Source organism: Colius striatus, chromosome 16 (genome assembly GCF_028858725.1).
Source record: "Colius striatus isolate bColStr4 chromosome 16, bColStr4.1.hap1, whole genome shotgun sequence".
Classification (NCBI taxonomy): domain Eukaryota; kingdom Metazoa; phylum Chordata; class Aves; order Coliiformes; family Coliidae; genus Colius; species Colius striatus.
Genome location: NC_084774.1, coordinates 15,002,664 through 15,011,800, shown reverse-complemented (window position 1 = coordinate 15,011,800; position 9,137 = coordinate 15,002,664).

The following is a 9,137-nucleotide window of genomic DNA, read 5'->3' as shown; positions in this document are numbered from 1 at the left end:
CTTTTCTTTACTCTTGGATCATTCTGTTAACTTGTCCTACTTTACTTTCTTGGCAGTAAGAGTACAGTCAGACAAAGTGAATTTACACCTTGGTTGATAACTCCTAAAATTTGATCTGAAAAGGTTCTGAAAGGCCAACAATTTCTTTTCTGATATATAAGGCACAGCATTTCAATTTCACAAACACTCTCTTCTGCTACAGATAGAAAAGCAATAGGGAAATCAAGTCACAGGGTCACAGGTCACAGAATGGGGTCTGATGATCATCTAGCCCAACCCCTCTGCTAAAGCAGGTCCACCTAGATCAGGTCACTCAGTAATGTATCCAGGCAAGTTTTGAAGACCTCCAGAGGAGACTCCACACCCTCCCTGGGCCAGGGCACCCTCACCCTTACAATATTTCCTTAAATTGAGGGGATTAAATGGTGTACCTAGGCACTACAGTACTGCTTCCCTGGTTAACCACCAAGCCGCTTTTCTATATTTTCCTTTCACCTCAGAGTTTCTGACCTGCTGATATCTCCTCCTTTACTGTCAGTGTGTGACTCTTCGGTGATGCTACTTCTGGCTATGAAAAAGGACCTTTCAAAAGTGGATTGGATATTCCAGATTTTCTCTGGCAGAGGGACAAGAAGGGAAACAAACTGTACATCAGCAGAGAGTCCTGCAGAAACGTGGGGCAGGACCAGAAGAGCTAATCGCTTTGCTGCATCTCTGAATTTGATGGCTTGACATCCCAACTCAGCTCACTAAAAATGCACTTGCTCAGTATCTCTCAGCTCAAGTCCTCCTTTTGTGTGTGTGGGTTTTTTTGCTTAGCTGCTATGTTGCTGTCATATCCATTTACTACAGTAGTGTCCTTTGACAAGGAAGAATTTTTAAAAGAATGACTAGAAATGGTTATGGCAGTTGTGAATGCAAGTGATACTACAAAAGAGGAAAGTGACTGAGGAAACACAGAAGCACAGGGGGGAGAATTAGAGGTCTTAGAAAAAGGATGGGGATAAAAATATGTCATCATAGTTTTTAAAGTACATCAGTTCCATCAGAAACAGGCTTGCACACAGGATGAAAGCACAAGGGTGTGGATAAGGGAGCACAAGGATGTTAAAATAAATGCAATTAACTATCAGTATTTTATCTTAATGTTACATACTTCTTAGAACATTGTTGCTGCTGATACAGAGATGAATTGTATAGGGTGAAGAAGAAGATTAAATTATGTGTTGTTCCTTTAACACTTTCTTCAGTTAAATAACATAATATTTTCAAGGTTACTGTTAAAATAACAGGGTTGTCCAGTGGAATTTATCCCCACTGGTGTTTGTGTACTGTATATATTTATACCACATGAGCAGTCCATAAATTCTCCTCATAAACGCTGTTATCTCCACCGCTAGCAGTTTCTCATTTTTATGGTAGTATAACTTTTAGGTGTGGTATATGTACCGTTATACCTCATTGCATACAGCTTCTGCTGCCCCATTAGGCTCTGATTCTGAGGTGTGTGCAGAGCTCAGAGCTCCCTGTCCTCCCTGACACCATTTAGTCCTCCTCTTATCCCTGTCCATGCCATAACAAAACAGCCCTGTGTCGTGGCCACCACATAGTAAGTAACCTACTGCTTCTGAATCAATCCACTCCCACTTTGAAATTTGTCTAAGCCCCGTTTGATCACCTTTGAACATCCAACCTCTCCTCCTGGTTAGGAGCTTCTCTTCCAGACCAAGAAAAGTAAAGAAAAAAAAATGGCTTCCAAGAGGAGCACATTACAATCTCATTCTTTTAGAGGTGGCCAAGCTGATTAATAGGAACACAATATTCGTTAAATATAGTTAACCACACAGATATAGATACAGAAAAGTTGTTCAAAAGGTCATCTGAATTGGGAATTGCTTTGAGTATAGGACAAAGCTAAGATAATTTTAGAGGAGGAAAGAAGCCTATGCACACAGTTGCAATAAACCCTTTGTACATCATAATGGGCTTACAAGTAATGAAAGCCCTTCAATGTATCAATCTGTCAATGCATCCACACACACAAAATGATTAGTATCAATGGAACACTGAATTTACTTGCTGCTCACATCCATCTGTCCTGAAGTTTGGTGCTGCTAAGTCCAGACTTCTGAATCTGAACTCAAATGTTGTTTTCTCCAATTTTCTTCCCTTTTATGACCTTTTTCTGTTGCTACCTTGATATATGGTCATTTGTGTGATTGCATTGCTTTGCTTTATGGCAGTTTATGTCATTCTGGTCTTGTCATAAATGACTACCATAAAGTGAGGTAAAATATCATAAAACATTAGTGAGTCACTGATATTCAAGGTTCTTGAGTACAAGCACTGACAGGTAGCAACCACAGAAGAACTGTGCCATTCAAGGGATGTATCATTATGAATACATGTGTGTACTGGGATCTGGATGAACAAATGCCACTATGACTTCGGTTGTCAGTGGAAACAATTTAAAAGGGCAACAATGAGTTATTTTTATAAGTTTAAAAGTCTTATGTTCCTATAGTGATTTCTTTTACAATAAAATGCTTGGGAAATGGAAGCTGATCTATTCCCCTGTAAAATTTCTCCTTGCATTTCACGTATACCTTAAAGGCTATTTAGATGTTAGCCAGGACTGCTAATAACCTGTGCATTAAAATCAGATTACTTTGGTAGGATGAACAGTCTTACTTGTTTGTCCATCCTTGTTCATTTCTTAGCACTGATGTTTGCATGATGCTTTGGTTTTACTGCAGTTGTTGGAAGGTATACCTCTGTGAGCTATGGCAGGCATGTTCGGAAATACTAAATTGATTATTTTGATGTATTCTACTTAAACACATTTTTTCCAATAATCTAAGCACTTATTATTACCTTTTAGCTAAGAGTATTCCAAAGCATTTAATACTTTTTTCTCAGTTTAGAAAAATAAACCATCACAGTTATATACTTTCCAAATAAATGTGAAAACAAAATACAAAAATCTTTTGCCACTGATGTTTGTATTATGAATCCTTTATGCATTAAGAATCACTAATCGCTATTTCCACTATAAATTCCTATTATCAGTTGCTATTGCTTTATAGAATAACTTAATTCTAGAATGAAAATGGGTATTTTCTGCATTAAAAATGGGGAAGGCATTACCATTAAGAAATATGAAGATAACAGTTTGGAAATTTGTGTTTGTTATTTGAACATAAAAACATCGTTCAGATTTTAAAATGGCTTTTGATTTTCTACTATTACTGCAAAAATAAAAGACCTATCATCTCAAAATCTATTTAGTCTATAGTGACATTCCATTATTTATTGGACTGGTTCTCTGGATACTTTGAGGGGGCATATTATTTTTAATGTAGGGCTTTGGTTTTATTTTTTTTATGAAAGACTAAATTTTCATTATGTATATCGTTGCATCTAACCCCTAACATTGAGAGATTTATTGAGTTCATGCACAAAGGAAAATATTAAAAAGAAATGCTACTCTTTCCCCAAATGTGCTGGACTTCATCATGTTTAATGTCAGACCTCTCCCATTTTAGAGGTTTGCAGTAGTTTCTTTGCTGCTTTTTAATGCAGCAAACTCAAGATAGAGCCACTCGATAACCTTGATAACCAGGGATCTGATTCCACTCTCCACCAATCTATTTTGTTCCAGTCTTAATGGTTTGTCCTTTTACAAACATATTCAGCTTAGATTCACCACTTCATTTCAACCCCTTTCTGCTGCCCAGGTAAGCAAGTCAATTTGACAAGTGAAAAATATGCTCTGGAAATGGAAGCCTACAGCTCTACAGAGGCTATGCAGCGCTGCACAGCCTCTGGGCTAACCCACCACTGACCAACAGTGCCTGGTTCTATGCTGAATGTATTGTGGCCAAGAAGACTCTAGATGTGTAGAGAAAGAACGGAGACTAAATTCTGGCAATGCCAGATAAGGTAGAGTCTCAGCCAAATTCCCTCCACCTGCCACAATAACTCCATTTGGAGATATTAACAATTTGTACAAGGGAGAGAGGTGCTAATACCTTCTGGTGTTACACATCAGAAAAACACAATTTTCATGTGAAGGTAGGGGAAAAGTGGAAAGGAAAATAAAGTGTCTTCAGCAGCCATACAGCTAGTGACTTGCAGGAATGAGTGATCAATCTGCTCTATTTCTAACAGGCAGGAAAAGCTAAATCTTATTGGAAGTATCCCATTACAATCCTAAAGACTGGTAAATGAAAACAGAGTTAGAAGATAGTATTTAACCCATGAACCAAATGACATAGGCACTTGTACATCACCTGAGATTGCACACTGCTTTTAGAAGCATCTTTCCCTTTTTTTTTTTTTTTGAGATGTTGGAACACAAAAACCCATCCCCTTGGTACAAAACAACAGCCAAGAGGATGGTTTGAAATGATTTCCTACAGCTAATGCTCCCCTAGGAAATTCTCTGAAAAAAGGTGCTGTATCCAATTTCACCTTTGCTGGGTGGAGAGAAATCTTGCACAGTTATCTCAGTACTTGGGACAATTAATTTCATTGACACTAATGCTTATGAAACAGAGTTTGTGTCCTGTTCCCTCTGAATGCAAGGGCAGCGTTCCTGCTACCTTCAAGGATGACAGGATCAGGGTACCTGTCCTTAATACTTCAGAACTGCTTCTCTCAGCACAAGAGCTCAGTTCCCTGCTCAGTGCTGAGCTGCACTGTGGAGGTTATTGTTCTACATATAACAGAAACCTGAAGCAAAATATCACCGCCAGCAAAACTGCAGAGGAAATTTATTTGTGTGGGTACATTTTGGCACTGGATCCACATATGAATACCTGGTAACGTCTGTGAAATAATCAATGTAATTTGGGCCCCTGTGAGTTTAGGAATTACTGTTTCAGCATTGCATATAATCAACTTGTATCAGATGATCTCCAAATTACACAGGATGTCTAAGGCAGATGATCAGAATACACAATTTGAGGCTGCTACCTGAGTACAAGACAATCCCTTCTTCAGAGCAGGCAGAACAGAGGTGTAGGGTCCCCTTTTTATTTTTTCGGATTTTTTGTTTTTTAGAAACACTAAGTATATTTTCTATTCTTTAAGAAACAAATGCATTCAATCACTCCTGATTCCCAGGGGAATGTATGTGGAATGTATCTGGGTTGCTTAAGAAGAAAAACAGTTTTTGCTGTTAGTACGATGGGCTATTTGGGTTTTGAATTAACGTATAAAAGGATGTTTCCAAAGCAGTGCTCCCTGCACAACAGAAGCACTTTACCTATAGCTCTGTTTTGGTAAGAGAAACACTTAGGTTGTGTATACTCATTCAACAGTTAGCAAAACTGTTTCTGTAATAATAGATATTCTCTGTCAAAATGGATAGACTGGCATTTTTCTTAGAGAGCAAGAAAACTCCCTCTTAATGTTTGAAAACCAACAAACAGTTTCCTTCCCCTCAGCCATCCCTGAAAACTGACTGATTTGAAATATATTTTATTTTATAAGCACCATTTGAGCTGTATTTATGTGTACATGGGAATATCTAAAAGTTTCACCAGCAGTAATTGCTAATGAAAGGCAGTGGTTATTGGTGGTGGTTTATTTGGTTGTTTCAGTGGGTTTTTTGGGTGTTGTTTTTGCTTTGCTTTTTTTTTTTTTTTAATAAATACTGAGGATGTAAGATGAATAATTGGGCAATAAAGATTTGTTAGAATAACTGTAAATATGGAGTCTCTTGAACATACTCCCAATATTTTTAAAGAAAAATGACTGAGATATTTTAAGTTCAACTGACTTATAGTTCTTCACTCCTGCTTTCCTATTTTTGTAAAGTTAAAAGTTTCTATGAAAGAGAGTTTAGGGAAAAGATGTTCTTCAGAAATTCAATTTTATCAAAACCATGAAATTTATGCACAAATTTGGAAATAGATGTTAAAATTTCCATTAGAATAAAACCAGTAAGACTCATCAAAACTACATTCATTTGAAAATTCTGGTTTAGTGTTTTGAAAGACAATCATAATTTCTATTTCATAAGCCAGGTAAGTAAGACAGTAGCTTAAACAGGGTACTGAAATCCCTTGATATAAACTAAGTGCAGAGAGAAAATAGGGCTTTGCATGAAAAATAGAAAGTACCGGTCTCTACCTGTGCAGTGATCTAGATCTAGCATGAAAAGAATAAATTAGAAAAGTATTCTGTTTCTTTGCCTTGTTGTAATATGAAAGAGAATGCATGCTCACCCAAGCACAAAGAAGTCATTGGTTTAGCATTACTAGGGCACCCTGCGTGACCTATTCCAAGCTTCGTTACAATTATTGTGACTAAAGACTGAGAAATTTAGCACGACTGAGACTAAGTGATAAATAATGCTTAAACATATCTGCTTCTTGCATTAAGGAGATAGAGGAAAGAGTTAATAATGCCTCTGATCAGCTTTTAATAGCCTCTAGATACTTTCACACAATAAATAGATCTGTTGTGAAAATACTTTGGAACGCACAGCAAAATACCACATGCATTGTGCCCTTTAAAATGCTTTAAATAGCACAATTATAGATTTAAAGATTGTAATTGATTTAAATTGGTGGTGGAATGTAAAATTTTATATGATGCATGAAACCTCTTAAGGCTTTAAAACTGTAATTATCTTTGTCACTCCCATATTGCACCCCAAAGCTTTTCTTTTAATGATTTCAACGTTATAGAAAACAAAAGAAATGTTCATATGGATTGGCAAAGGAAATGAAAAAAGAAAAACCGTATGGCGCCGTACCTTTAGGAGGAAGAGTCGTGTCAGAGTTTGGCTGAACTCTGAATTCCCAATCCCCAGAAAGCTGAGCAGTAAATAATGAGCAGACATGCTTTGTGTTAATGATGTTCACACTAGTTTAAGTCTATTGCTTCATATAATATAGCTTAGTCTGAAACCTCAGCAGATAATGTCTATGAACAATAAATCTCTGCTGCTTGTTTATACTACAAAAGTGCAATTGTGGGCATCCAAATTGGAGATAAGACTTTAGACACATATTTAAAGAAGCTTCTCAATGTCAGAGAAAGTAATTAATTATTCACTTTTATATTGGCAATGAATAAACAGCAGATTCCAAGCGTCTATTACATATATACATTAAACACACAATAGATATATAATAGCTACAAAATGTATCTTGTCCTTGCTTTCTTATGGCAACCCTTGTCATATAGTTGTGTGTATTTAAGGTTGGAGTACTCTTGATTGTCACACATATCTGTCTCTCCTCTTTGAAAAGATTTCACAAAATTTATGACAGTTTGAACATTCAAAACTCAAAACAAAATTCAGCCACAGAAGAAAAGTCCTGGTCAGGGGAAAATACAAAATTTCACGCACAGTGAAATAAAATCCAAACTCATGTTGCAGGGTTAACCACTAATTCCTGTGGTATGGGACTTTGATGCTGTTTGAAGCCCCTAGATGTTACTTAATATCAAAACAAAAACTATGAATAAGTAGCTAGAAGGAAGAACATTAACTCAAGAAAGATTATTTCTGTTTATCTGACCCATATTTGGAAACTTAAATCAATTTAACATAGTACAGCTCTCTTCGGTAAATGAAGAAGAAAAAATCATCTCAAATCTGTTTATATTCCTGCAGATGTTGATGCTGATATCATGACACAAACAATGAAGTAAACAATTAAGAATTTCTTTTAACTTCTTCTGCTTTAGAAATCCGGTGAAGAAAAAACCCTCAGTGAATCAATGAACTAAAAATGGATAGAATCTCTAGGAAAAGAGATTGTATTTTCAAGCTAAGAGGATATTACCAACAATAGGTAGTTAAAAATGGAATTAACAACTAATAAAAGTGGTGAAGCATATCTTTTTAAAGACTAATTTGAAAGGCTTTCCATTAAAATAACAACTTTAGTCACAAAATTCTGGGTAATGCAATGAATAGGAATATTGGTGGGCTTGTGAGGGCCAATTACCTTTGACTCTGTATTTATGAGTTCCCATTCCCAATGGGACAGGTACCAGAGTTTATTTTGGTGACGTGTGTTTCAGAGAAAGTTATGCATCAAAGTAAACCCTTGACATATAATCTGACATTTTTGTCCAAGTTGACAGAGGAAATGTGACACATTTAACAGTCGTTATGACCTCAGTGAAAGGACAGACACATTCAGGCTGTTGGGAAACAGCGTCATTATAGCAGCAGAAAGATCAGCAATTAATATGAGGTGAGAATGATCTACTACAGAAATACTGTTTATGTCTTTGAATTTTTAAGGTATTAGACAAAAACACTGAGATTCATAATACATGGTCAGTGAAAATAAGGTAGCGTGTAATTTGCCAAGTGCTTTTAAGAAAGTATATGAAAGACAACATAGAAAGCTGTATTTTCATAGACGCCATGGAGCAGTACTATGTTTGCATTGCAGTGGGAAGCCACCAGTAGCTGAGAAAGTGAAATGATTCTAATCATTTGACACAAAAAGAAAACTAGTGCCAATGACATTGACAAGATTACAAAGTACCTTTACAGATGATTTTAATTTTTGCTCTCTTGACACACATTTAAACTCCTGTTGGCTGAGATTCCAATGTAAGCTAAAGGCTCTCTTTGTATCTTTTTTCTTTTCCTTAAACAGCAAGGTTGCAGAATAAAAGGGAATCCTTAAAGGTTACTGCTACTGTATAAAAACTGAGATACTGAAGAAAATGAGGAGTGTGCGTGGGACAGCACAAGACAATAACAGTACAAGCACGTGCATACACAGGAGCGTGTGATACATACAGTAGGAGCAGTTCTGTGTTTAGGGAAGAAGATTGGCAAGCAAGGAATGTAAATTAAAAACATGCCATTCTCACTGACTTTCTGTTCTAAACTTGAGAAGAGCTAGTGTTAAATTAAAAAAAAAGTAATGAAAATATTTGTTAACAGAAAATTCTGTAAAAGCTTAGAGGAGATCGATGAGATGGAAGGGATACGTGTGTTCCTATGCTGATTCTGTTCAATAAGTTACTATTGCCCTCATCTAACAGGAATCTCTGATCTGTTTACGTACATAGTGAGCTGATGTGAGATGATCTTTCAAGGTCTCATCCAACCCTTAAGATTCTGAGATTCAGTCTTCTATAGCTAAAGCTAG